General features: G+C 38.8%; 1 pseudogene; it reads left to right on the forward strand.

The window, feature by feature from the left end:
* The first annotated feature begins 9597 nt into the window (after positions 1-9597).
* Positions 9598-11979, forward strand: LOC143410613 (GTP cyclohydrolase 1 pseudogene; annotated as a pseudogene).
* The last annotated feature ends 1444 nt before the right edge of the window (positions 11980-13423 follow it).

Consider the following 13423-nt stretch of genomic DNA (forward strand, 5'->3'; position numbering starts at 1 on the left):
TTTTATCCTACCCCCTCCTTCTTCGTTTTTACTCCCACTAAAATGCCAACAAAGCTGGCTAAGAATTGCAGGAGAAATAACACAATTCTGGAGATAAGAAACCTCTAGTCATATTTGAACTACTCTCAGTGGAGTGCTAACAGAATTTTCCAATTGCTAGTCCTACAACCCTTGTACCAATCCTACCTTATTGTCTCTCCCTGATTCTACTATTTACCCTTGCTCTCTTCAAATAGTCTATCCTCTAGTTTTGTTTTATTACTACATTCTTTATATTTTATTTGTAACCACCAATTCTTCTTTCTTTCTGTCCTTGCTAGACTTTGATTATATTATCCATATCATTACTTCTTCAGTTCACTTTTCTACTCATTAGTTTTTCTCTGAATAATCTCATTCTTTTTGACATATTAATAATCATAGCTTTCTATTTCCAACACAGATTTTTTTCCTTGAGTTTCAGATTCATATATATTCAAGAGAATGATGAATATCGATTTCTACCTAGAAATATGCAATGTGTCAAATTCATCATTCTGCCTGATTCTTCCTTCAATATTCACTCACAATTAGACCTGGGAACCTGAGAGAAATTTTTTGGTTCTTTCTTATCTCTCACCTTCAACATTCATTGCCCCTTTCTTTGTCTTCTCCATTTCTGCAGGCTGTGTACCAACATAGGCCTTCTCTCCTCTGGCTTGCAAACTGTAACTGCTACCAAACTATTATTTCTTCTGTCTTCTCTCTGGTCAAAATTGTCAAAATGAGCCAGACAAGGTGGTGGAGGCCTGTAATCCTAGTGGCTCAGGAAGCTGAAGCACGAGGATCGAGAGTTCAAAGCCAGCCTCAGCAACTTAGTAAGGCCCTAAGCAACTCAGTGAGACCCTGTTGGGTTGGGGATGTGGCTTAGTAGTTAAGCACCCCTGGGATCAATCTCCAGAACCAAAAAAAAAAAATGACCCATGTAAAAGAAAGTCTGGCACAATTATTTCTCCTCCTAAAACATTCCCTATGGGCTAAGATTAACACCATAAGTTACACCCCCACCCCAACAGGAAGTCTACAGGTTCTCCTGTCTTGTTTTTGTTCTGTGTACTAAACTGACCTATACTACTACCAAATTATGTGAAAACATACAATCTCTCCTATATCCAGTTTTTCTAATAAATTTTAATTCAGCCTGACTCACCTCAGAAATCACCTTGTCCAAGAAGTCTGACCTTGAATCTGGGAAGATGGCAGAGTAGAGTAGACTGCTTTCCAAGCTGTTCCAGGGCATGAGACCAAAGTAGCAGACATGCAACTTCTTGGTGATGTGGGTAGGGGGAAAGAGGGATTCCACTGGAATTTAATACTGGACACTCAGAGCAGCCTGGGGACTCAGAACATTGGATACAAGAAAATAAAAAAAGAAAGCCCACCGTGGGCTGCAGCTGCCAGAGACAACCCTCCACCGACAAAGGGAGGAGGACTTGGGGCAGCCGCCTTTCAGGTGGTGCTGTGGCGCCTACGGGTGCAGAGAAATCTGAAATCAAAAACACTGCTTGAATTTATCTGAACTAAGAGGCAGGGCAGCAACCCGTGTGCTTGACAAGCACACTAGGTGCTGGGTAAGCACGCTGAATCCGGACTGCAGATTGCTGAGGTGGGAGCCATCTTGGGGCAAGCACTGTTATGGTGTAGATGTGAAGTTTCTCCCCCAAAAGCTCATGTGTGAGACAATGCCAGAAGTCTTAGAGGAAAAATTATTGGGTTATGAAAGTCTTAATCCAATCAGTGAATTAATCCCTTGATGAGAATAACCTCATGGTAACTGAAGGAGGGTAGAGTCTGACTGGAGGAGGTGGGTGATGCCTTATATTTTTGTATCTGGTGAGTGGACTCTCTCTCTCACTCTGCTTTCTGATCATCATATGAGCTGCTTCCCTTCACCACTCTCTTCCACCTTGATATTTTGCTTCACCTTGAGCCTGGAAGAATGGAGCTTGCAGTCTATGGACTGAGACTTTTGAAAACATGGGCTCCCACTGAACTTTTCCTCTTCTAAAATTATTCTTGTCAGATCTTTAAATCATAGCAGTGAAAATGCTGACTAAAACAAGCATTATGAGACAAAATCCTAAGGAGGACCTTAGAAGAATACCAAAATAACCAGTGTCAGGAGAATGGTGTTCAAGAAACACTGTGATAGGAAATTACCCTTTCCAAAACAATGTTTAAGGAAACACCCATTAAAATACCACAGTCAAATAATTTACGCTTCCACGTCAATACTCAGGCATCAAAACTCTTACTACTGTATATTTGCTATAATTTCTACATACCCTCTCATGTTTTTATCTTGCCCTTTTCACCCCTCCTCAATGCCTTTGCTGGTTGTTCTGGATTATTATCTGTCTTCTAATTTACATTGGCCCAGATTATGGTTTCTTAAGTTTAATATTTATAGAGCACTCAGTTCCACATTAACTGACAGAATGATAAACATACTTTGTACTAATATTGAAATCAGAAAGAAAATGCCTTTTTCATTGGAGAACATGGAATGTGACCTGTGGTTACCTAAGGGTTAACTGTGTGTGTGTGAAACAAAGGAGGATTATATTGGCTACTGAGTAAACAAAGAAAAGCAGACAGCTCTGCTCTCTTATTGTAATTGCAAATTTATTTTTTATAGTTTCTACAGTTTCTATTTTACTTTAAACTGCCTTAATCTGTCTTCCTGCTGTTACCTATTTCCAGTAATGCATATTCAGTATAAAAATAGTAGATCAAATCATATCAGAATTCGAGTTTCTCCTTGTCGCGCAGAAACATGTACTTTTATACAACACTGAAATTAATTCCCCTCATACTAATTATTTAATTTCCATAATATGCTGACAGTATTCTGCCATTAAGTGTTCACATTTAAAACTTGTTTTGTAATGTTTTAATAGTTCTTTCTTTAAACAACACGGGGAGGAAATACAGTTACTATTTTATAAACCTAGCAATTGAGCAGTCTGAAAGTTAAAAAAATCAACCTTTTAAGGCCTTACAATGAGGTTCTGTTTATGCTTATAGTCATATGAGTTAACTGATCTTTCAGATTAATGAGATTAAATGGATAAAAAATTAAATAGTTACAATGACATGTGACCAAATTGATCAACTGTTAGGAATGATCATGTTAGGCTAAAACTACAAACTGGCCCACAAACTACCACATTAAATTCTCTGCAATGCTGATCAAAACTACATATTCAACTCCTCATCCCACATCTACAAATAACAATTTCCCAGTCTAGGGCCCAGGGCTCTGTATTTTAAATAAGTGCCCCAGATTATTCCTATGTATGCTAAAGTTTAAAAGGTATGATCAGTGGGCAGTGCTAGCAAAGTGCAGTTGAAGGGTTTCCTAAGCTTCACATTTTGAGGAAGTTATAATATATCAAGACCTGGAGCCTAGCATCCTGATCAATAGAAATTCTCAGTGTTACTAAGCCAGAGAGGAGTAGAGTGAAACTTGCTGTCTCTGATGGTGCTTTGTGCTCTCTCTCAGATGTTAAATTCAGCCCTTTAATCTCCCTGCAAAAAGCTGAAAATGTTTTATTTTCATTTTGCGTATTTAGGAAACTGTATGTGTATGTGTATATTGCCAATTAAGGAAAAGTAAAAAACATGTGAACTATTCAATGTATTCTGATCAGTTATTTAATAACCCCAGAAAATGTACAAATCAGTTAGTTTTCTATTCCTTAAGTAACATCTAATCCAATTTTCCAGTAATTTAATAATACCTTTAACCACAACCTATTGTTAGTAACAGCTAATAACAAAATCAGCCAGAGCATTATTGTGTACCCTGGTCTTATAAGAAAAGTGCATATCAGATCTCAAAATGCAGCCCATTCCATTTTCTTATGGTACAGATTGTTAGCAAGCACTTGGCTCTATTTTAAGGTAAATATGATTGCTTATGATTTTCATGGTACTATGGTAAAATATTGAAAGTGCTAATTTCTCCATCACCTTTTAGTTTGACTTCCACATGGACTCACTTCTACCCGACTACCTAGATAATTCTTATCAAGAGACAGGAATTATAGTAACAGCTGTTGTCACCACCAGAGAGTCTGGGAGCTGTGGCTACGGTGTACATTATGTCTTAGAAGAAATCCAGGAATATGCTAGGCCACCCATTCAAAGCCTTTAGCTCTGTACACTGTATCTTCATTGCAGCACTCTGCCCTCATTAGGAGGCTCATTGCCCTGAAATTTTTCATCCCTCTCTCTCTTTCTTATTCTTCCTCTAGAATTCACCTGTGTTTACCTCCTTTTGTGTTCAGATTGGGCTACACAGTACACAATTCTTTCTTTTGCCAGAATATTTGTGATTCCCTAACATGAATCAACGCAACCCTCATCTTTTTAACCCAGACAAGCAAACATTGCCAATTTACAATTCTACGTATGATACAAAAATTGTTCCATTTATAGTCAGTATAAAAATTCTATTGTTATTTACTTAATCACTCATTCAGTGAATCCTTACAAAACTATGTACTGTGTTTGAAGCAGGCATGGATACACTATCAGATTCTTCTTTTTATTTTCAGCAATGACTTTGACTTTTTGACAAAAAAGAATATTGATGACAGAATAAAATTCTGTTAATTCTATCTATCACTTACCTCCTGGCATAAATCTTAGTATAATTTTTCAGATTTTTTAAAACATTTTTTTAGTTGTTGATAGTCCTTTATTTTATTTATTTTTATGTGGTGCTGGGAATCAAACCCAGTGCCTCACACATGCCAGGCAAGTATGCTACTGCTAAGCCACAACCCCAGCCCAATTATTTCTGACACATATGTGTGTTAAAAGCCCCACCCATCCACATTTTGCATTATAACTTTCTCATTAATTTTAACTAACTTTCCTTTCACCATATCACCATAATTTATGAGCTGCAACCCTTCTGTGTTTGTCAGCTTTTCATTGCTGTAACCAAAATATCTGACCTAAACAACTTAGAAAAGAAGGATTTATTTTGACTCCTGGTTTCAGAGATTTCAATCCACAATCAGCTGGCTCCCTTGCTATGGGCCAGTAGTAAGGAAGAACATCATGTAGGGAGGACATGGTGAGCAGAGCTGTTTACCTCATGACAGCCAGGAAGCAGAGAGAGAGAGAGAGAGAGAGAGAGAGAGAGAGAGAGAGAGAGAGAGAGAGACTGTAGGGGCAAGATAGAATCCCCAAGGGTATGCCTCCAAGGACCCACTTCCTTTTATGAGGTCACACTTCTGTACTTTCCACCACCTCCCAAGAGTCTATTCAACTGTGAGGAGATTAATCCACTAATAGGGTCAGAATCCTCATGACCCAATCATTCCCAAAAGCTCAACTCCTGAACTCTACCAATTTAAAGACCAAGCCATCAACACCTGAGCTTTTAGAGACATTTCAGATCCAAGCAACAATATCTTCTAACACACATTTCACAAATAAGCTTCCATGATTTCAGAATGAAGTGACATACTGACCCTAGTATTTATCTATGCATTCCCAACAATTTATTGTACATAAAAGTGCCCTATTATTTCTAACAGGTATTGATTTTGGGGTTGAGTCACCTATGAAATTCTTGGTCCTTCTAAGCCAATTTTCTCCATAACCCCTTCGGTTTTAATTATATGATTTTATATAGCCTGGTTGGATGTTAACTTTATGTGTCAACTTAACTAGGTCATCACATTGAGACATTAGTCTGAATGTTGTTGTAAAGATATTTTCAGATGAGGTTAATGTGTATATCAGTTCACATTGACTAAGATAAATAATTTAGTGTGTGTGGACCTTTTTTAATCAGTTGAAGATCCTAATAGAGATTAGGTTCTATGAACTCTCTAAGGAAAAGGAAATTCTGCCTTCAGTTTGTCCTCAGAATTGAATTGCAACATCAACTCTTGCCTGAGTTTCTAGCTTAGCAGACTACTTTACAGATTTGGGACTTGTTAGTGTCCAAATTAACATGAGCTAAGTCTATAAAATCCAACAATATCTCAACTCCCTCCAACCTTCCCCATCTTTAGACCAAAGTGTTTTGAATTTCAGATCTTTTCAAATTTTGGAATGTTCACATGCATATAATGAGATAACTTTGGAGGAGGACCCAAGTCTAAACTCAAAATTAATGTATGTTTTATGGACACCATTCATGTAGCCTAAAAGTAATTGATAGTTTATATATAGGGTACCTGCATTTTGGTGGCAACCAGTTGTGTGTGGTCATCTGTAGTTTCTACTTATGGTATTATGTCAAAGCTCAGAAGTATTTGGGATTTTTGATTTTTAGATTAGGGATTCTCAACCTATCCACACACATCTTATTCCATGGATAAATATGACAAACACACCAGTTGTTTTTTAGGTGAATGCTATAGTGAATTTCACCTCTGAACTCACTGTTAATATTTTTCAAGTTGTTCCTGAACTCATTCTTGTGATTTTTCATAGCTGTTTTAGAGAGCAAGGCCTTGCAGTGTCAGGTAAATTTGACCATCTCCGTTTTATATTCCATTTTTTTTTCTATTTCCACTGGAATGTTGCCACTTTACCTTTTCTTCCTTGCTATCTCATCACCCTCTCTGTCATTAGAAACTTGATTACATGGCATTGAGGTAACAATTTTTAAAATTAAAATTATTTTTACTAATATAATAAAACAAAAATTATATTACTTATGGGATTCAATGTAATATTTTGATACATGTAAACATGGGTTTATGTGAAATTGGCAAATTGAGGGCCCACTCACAGCATTAAATTCCTAAGTGTCTGATGAATGGCCTATTTCACAAAATGAGATTTTCATGTGACAATCCAAGAGGCATAATGAACTGAGTAAGGCAGATGCCATACAATTTACTTAGATATGTCTTAAACTTCTGCATGATCAATGAAACTACTGACTCTGAAATGATCTTACTGTGCCAGATATGCTTTCCTGTTCACCTGTTTTACCCTGAGACTATAATCTCCTTGAGGAAAGGAACCATGCCCAATTTATCTTTGTATCCCTAGCAACTGGCACCTTGCTTGGCATACATAACTAACTCAACAAATGTTTTTAGCTGCATTTTTAATAAGGTTAGTGTGATTGTGTTCTAATTTGATTTCTCCACTATATTCCAATTCCAGAATTAAACATCAGGTTGACTGGCAGGGATTTACTGACTTCAATTTATAAAAGAATTATCTAAACTAGGTACTTAATGATCTTTCCTCTGAATTAGGAAATAGTAACCTAGGAGGTGGAGCAAAAATGTAGCTGAGTAAGATTCTCTAGCCATCAACTATCCACCGACACACCAAGTTGAATAACTATGCACCAAACTACATTCACAAGAGCTAAGGAAACGAGGCAGGAAACTATAGTGCTTGAGTTTAGTACATCAGAGTAAAAAGATTCATTGAAGAAAGCAGGAAGCAGGGAGCTTCCTTTGTCACCTCTCCCTTAATGCCCAGCAGCTCAGCACAGAGAAAGATGTTTCCCACTCAGAGGAGGTACCAAAACTTAGATCCAGGCCTTAGACTGGAAACTTGGCAACGGGCTCACCATGGTGAAACTTAGTGCTGGGCAAAGCTCTATGGCAGCTATTGCCAGGACAATACCCATGGACTGGACTATTGGAACTGTACTAAACAGGTGACAAGAAAACTTCCTCCACCCTCCAACCCCCCAAACTCAGACTGCAGAGCCGGGAGTAGACTTCACTCACTGAGGTGTAGGGCATGAAATGTAGCACAGGGTTTACTCTTAGAGCCCAGTGCCAACCTGCCGCAGTGAGACCCCCATACAGAAACCAAAGACCCAGTACACAGATCAGAGCTTACAGAAGGAACCTCTAGACAATCCACTGGGACAGACTGAAGTTTTGGTCTGCATCATTTCCAGATTTGGAGATGGCCTGGGGCAGTCCTCCTTTCCTCAAAGACAGGGGACATTTAGATGCAACCCAGCTTTGTGTTAGCCCTGATGATCAGGGAACTATCTACACCACCTGGCCCCCAACCTCTTATTGCACAGTTATCACCAGGCTCAGGCCAGTACTTCTAGATGAAGCTCTAAAACCCCTCCACAATAGGAGGAGATGGCACCTTGGCAGGGCAAAACCCTTCCTGCATCAGTACCAGCTGTGGCCTGGTACTTGGTGACCCTTGGGAGATAGTGAAGTTTCTTGCAGCTTTGAGATTCAAGTGTGCCCTAGCTTCACATCAGCCTTGATGGGCAAGGAGCTGCCTTCACTAACAATACAACCTTGGGCAACAAAGTGTAGAGCAGGATCTTATCCACTGGGCAATAGGTCATGGTATTCAGCATAGAACTTTCCCCTGAAATTAAATGATGGGATGGTAAAAACCAACATTGGGCAGGTCTTAATAGGGACAAAGTCTGGAGACAGAACCTGGGGACCATGCCTCTAGAATAGCTCCAGTGTTGGGAAAAGCCACTCAGCTCCAGCCTATTAGGCTTTCATTACAATCAGCATCACCTGTGACTGACTGCAATAGTCTTGGACAATGAGCCCACCTTAGCAATAGATAGACCATAATAAAGCCAGCCTTAGTTTTGCCCCAGTATATACTGGTCTTGGTGGGCTGTGGGCTCAGGGTGTGACACAACTTCATGGTGTTGATAGCCATAGGCATGGCATAAGATCCAGGGCTAGTCCACCCATGGCCATTCTTTCCAGAGTTGAGGAGAATCCTGCAGTGGCCTGAGCACAGCCTACAATTGTGGATAAGGCAACTGGGCCTATGTCAACCCCAAGGACAGGCTTGTGGAGATGGACCACTTTTTCTGGATACTCCCCTACTTCATTTATAACATGCCAAGAGTATATTGGGGACAAACCTGGCCTTTGATCACCCTTTAATGCACAAACAGTGACAACACACAAACAGTAGACCCTCAGAAAACCAGAGATGGGCAACATCCAGTAGTGAGATCATGGAAATAGCTACAGGCTTAGAAAAAGCAATCATCCTGCTTAACATTACTAGTAACACAGACAGGAACAAAGCTTGGTTAGGAAGACTGAAATAAACACCTAATCCATCTATGCCCAAATGATGTCACACACCAGCAAGCATCAAGAGCCTAAATGAAACCATGACCTAGGCTAAGAGTCAAAATAAAGTGCCAGCAACAAACCAGAATGTCATTGGTTGGAAGAACTCTAAGAAAATTTAAAACAATTGCTTTATGAAACTTGAAGAAAATGCTGACAAACATTTCAATGCTGTATCAGAGAAGAATAATATAAAGTAGCAATTTAAAAAACTCAAATGAAAATTTTTGAATCAAGAAAATACCTTTGGCAAAATTAAAAATGCAATAGAAGGCATCAATAACAGGACAGACCAAACAGAAGAAAATAAAAATGATCTCAAAAACAGCCTATTTGGAGTCTGTGGTGCCCTTGACTCAGCACATGTCTGCCAGGTCATCTACCTTCCTTAGATGACTCAGGCCACAAGTCATTGCCCATGGCAGTATGCAAAGTTTTACGTCCCTGAAGTGCCCTGGGTCTCCCTGGAGAGGTGGTGATGGGTCTAAGGAAAAGGCCCAGAAGTGTGGCAGAAATGCCACAGCAGAATGCCAGTGGGTTTCCCAAGTGGGAGCCTTTGTGGCCTGGGCCAAGCCTGTAGGCAGAGAATCCCTGATGACCAAGCCTCCAGTCCGCCCATGCTGTAAGGACCAGGGGCCCTGTGATGCAGAGGATGACTAGCTCAACCTCCCTAACCTGATGGCTGCTTAATGGTACACCTGAACTGGCTAAGCACCAACCTGCAGTGGAAGGGTCTTCTCAAATGGTCCTAATAGGCATCTGTGGCCATGCAATTCTTCACCAAGGGCTACCAAGAGACTATCTCAGATTCCTTAATCATGCTCTATTTGATGAAGATCATGATGATATGGTGATTGTGAAGGACTTAGATATTTTCTATGTGTGAACATCATCTGGTTCCATTTGATGGAAATATCCCTACCTGTTATTTTCCTACCAAGTAAATCATTGGTCTCAGCAAGCTTGGAGGGGTTGTAGATATCTATAGTAGGAGAGTGCAAGTTCAAGAGCACCTCATGAAATAAAATTGCTGTGGCAATCACAGAAGCCTTATAACCTGCTAAGACAGAGTAGTGGTAGAAGCAACACACCTGTATGGTATTTCAAAGGGTGCCAAAAATAAACAGCATAACTGTGACCAGTGTTACATCTTCAGGAAGACCCAAAGATGTGGGGAGAGTTTTTGAATTTCATTCAGAGCTGAACTTCAGCCAGTGCAAAGTAATGCATATCACACCGCCAGTGTCTTCTTCATTATACATTTCATTTTCAATTTTTATAGATGTGAATCTTATTCCTTGTTTTAGTCAGCTTTTTCACTGCTTTGACTAAAGGACCCAACCAGCACAATCATAGAGGAGGAAAAGTTTATTTGAGCACTCATGGTTTCAGCGGTCTTAGTCCATAGAAGTCTGGCTCCATTTCTTGGGGCTAGAGATGAGGCTAAACATCATGGCAGAGTGTGTGGCAGAGGGAAGCAGCTCACAACATGGTGATCAAGAAGCAGAGAGAGAGATTCCAGTCTCCAGATACAAATATATACCCAAAACCATGCCCTAATTCCCACCTGCTCCAGCTACACCCTTACCACCTGAGTTAATCCTATCAGGGATTGACTCGCTGATTAGGTTAAGGCTATGACCCAATCATTTCTCCTCCAAATTTCCTTGCATTATCTCACATGTGAGCTTTCAGGGGGGCAGGGGGAGGGCACCTCACATCCAAACCATAACATTCCTCATCACTAATTATATTTAAACTTATTTACAGAAAACACACAAAAAATAGTAACAAAGAGGTGAGCAATCTGCTTTCTTTTTGCCTACTCTTAGTGCCAACATATAAAGTCAACTGCTGATAACATAGGCTACATGCACAAACCAGGACTCTTCAGTGAGAAGAAGATGAATTCACATTTTTTGTTGAAATCCTATAATAGTCTGTCTTATCAACACAGAAGCATGGAGTATGGAAGAGAACTATGGCCAGTGGGATGTTTTATTCTGCACCAACTAAAATGATATAATGCTGGAAGTGTTCATATAATTTATGAAGAGTGCTCAGTGCTCAGTGAATCTTTAAGCCAGGCACAGCTCTACTTTGATTGTGTTTATTAAATCACCAGTGGTATTTTATTTTTTATGTATTTATCAACCATCCAGTTTCAGTATTAGTCACCAAGGGAAAGTGGTGGAATAGCTATGTTTTCTATTTTACTATGAGTTAAAACTGCACAATTTCTAACTTCTTTTTTTAAAAAAATTCAAGTATAGGAAATTATTTCCTGAGTTATTTATGAGGTTTTATTTTTTTGCCCCTGATGTTAACAGACAGGGATTCAGATATTTAACTTTCTGTGCCTTGATGAGACTATCACACCATTTCAAGTGTAGATACTTTTGCCCTTTTTTCAAATCTGTTATTGTATAAGGCTTAGTACTGACACTGCAAATCACTGTCCCTTTAGAAGTTTCTTCAGAATTTACTTTGTGTGTTCCATGTACCTACCTCAAAACATTTTTTTTATTTTAATATTTATGAAATATTTTTCTAAGCATTTCTAGAAACTCTTATGAAATCCTATCACTTTCAGGTCTGCAGACCCCTAACTTCCATGAAACCGACAGAGGACAGAGGAAAGTGGCAGTAACCCACATGCTATGGTGTGTCCACTGTTCTCAAAGCTGCCTAGTCGGTGTCCATGAACATGCACTGGGGGGCTCTGGTCCTGTTTCCCTTGTGGTCTTGTCTTCAAGTGAAAGTCTTTTCAGGTGGTATAGGTGTTACAGTCCAGAAAACTGTTTTCTTATTACTAATTATCTTAAAATTTCCTCAACTGGGAGAGAGTCGGTCAAATTAAAAACAATAACAACAAAGTAAATAAAAGCCCCCAAGCTCCCCACACAAACACATTCGTAAATATTTCTCAAAGAAATTTCATATTTGTTTATCATAGTACTCTTCAAGTTTATCCCATACTTTAAAAACATGTTTTTACTGCATTACTTGCTTTAACTATGGTAGTCCTACCTCTGCCACAGAAATGCCATTTAGCTTATAAGAGAGCAAGATGCAGATGTGGGTTTTTTTTCCCCTATGAGTATGTATGTGTTTTTAAAATTTCTGCTACTTTTCTCTAGTCTTTCCTCTGCATCTAAAGTTTCTATAGCACAATATTGGTTGATATTTTTAGATCCTTTTGAAATCTAATCTAGTATAACATTATTCTGCTTAATATTTAGACATTTCTAGGTGTAATTCTAAGTGCTCAACTTACCCCTGTAAGAATGGCTATTATCAAAAAGGCTGAAGACAGCAAGTTCTGGTGAAGATGTGTAGGAAAGAAAATCTTTGCATATTGTTGATGTGAATATAAACTAGCAAAGCCATTATACAAAATGGTGTGGAGGTTCTTTAAACACAAAAACAGAGCTACTATATGATTCAGCAATTCCACTACTGGATATATATTCAAAGAAAATAAAATCAGGATATCAAAGAGACATGAGCCCTTCCAAGTTCATCACAGCCTTACTGCCCCAGTGGATGATAGTGAATACCATCTGACACCTGGGTGTCAGGATGTCAACTGGAAGTCCTGAGGAAGAAGACATCTAGACTTCATGAAAGAGGGCATGGATATTAGGGGAAAATAGAGTGGGTAATTTAGAAGAAAGAAGAAAGGGCTTTCAGGGCTAAGGGGTATGTGAGTGTGGTTGTATGTGCATGTGTATGTATATGCACATGTGTACCTATAGAAAAGGGAACACAATGCAACCATGCAAAAATTTAAATCATCGTTTATGACAGCATGAATGGAATTGTAGATTATTAAGTAACATAGGTCAGACACAGACAAATACCACATAATCCCACTCAGAAGTAAATCTAAAAAATTTGTTCTCACAGAAGTTGAGAGTGGATTGGTGGGTACCAGAGGCTGGGAAGAACAGGAAGGAAAGAAAGAATAAAGAGAGTTTTATAATTGGGTACCAAGTTACAGGTAATAAGAGGATTCTGGTATGCTATGGCACAAGAGGGTGGCCCAAGAGAACAATTTGTACTATAGATTTCAAAAAGCTAGAAGAAATGATTTTAAAGATTTCACCATAAGGAATTGAAAAGTGTTTGAGGAGATAGATATAATTATATTAGAATATGTGCCCCATAAGTAGTAAAATTTTGTTTCATTGTATCAGTAAAAATAATTTAATTTTTAAAATTGTGACTTAATCACAAAACACCACTTAATCAAGTTTCTTCTATACAATGATAGGAGTATCTGCTTTTGTTGATACATTCAT

Source organism: Callospermophilus lateralis, chromosome 11, assembly GCF_048772815.1.
Source record: "Callospermophilus lateralis isolate mCalLat2 chromosome 11, mCalLat2.hap1, whole genome shotgun sequence".
Classification (NCBI taxonomy): domain Eukaryota; kingdom Metazoa; phylum Chordata; class Mammalia; order Rodentia; family Sciuridae; genus Callospermophilus; species Callospermophilus lateralis.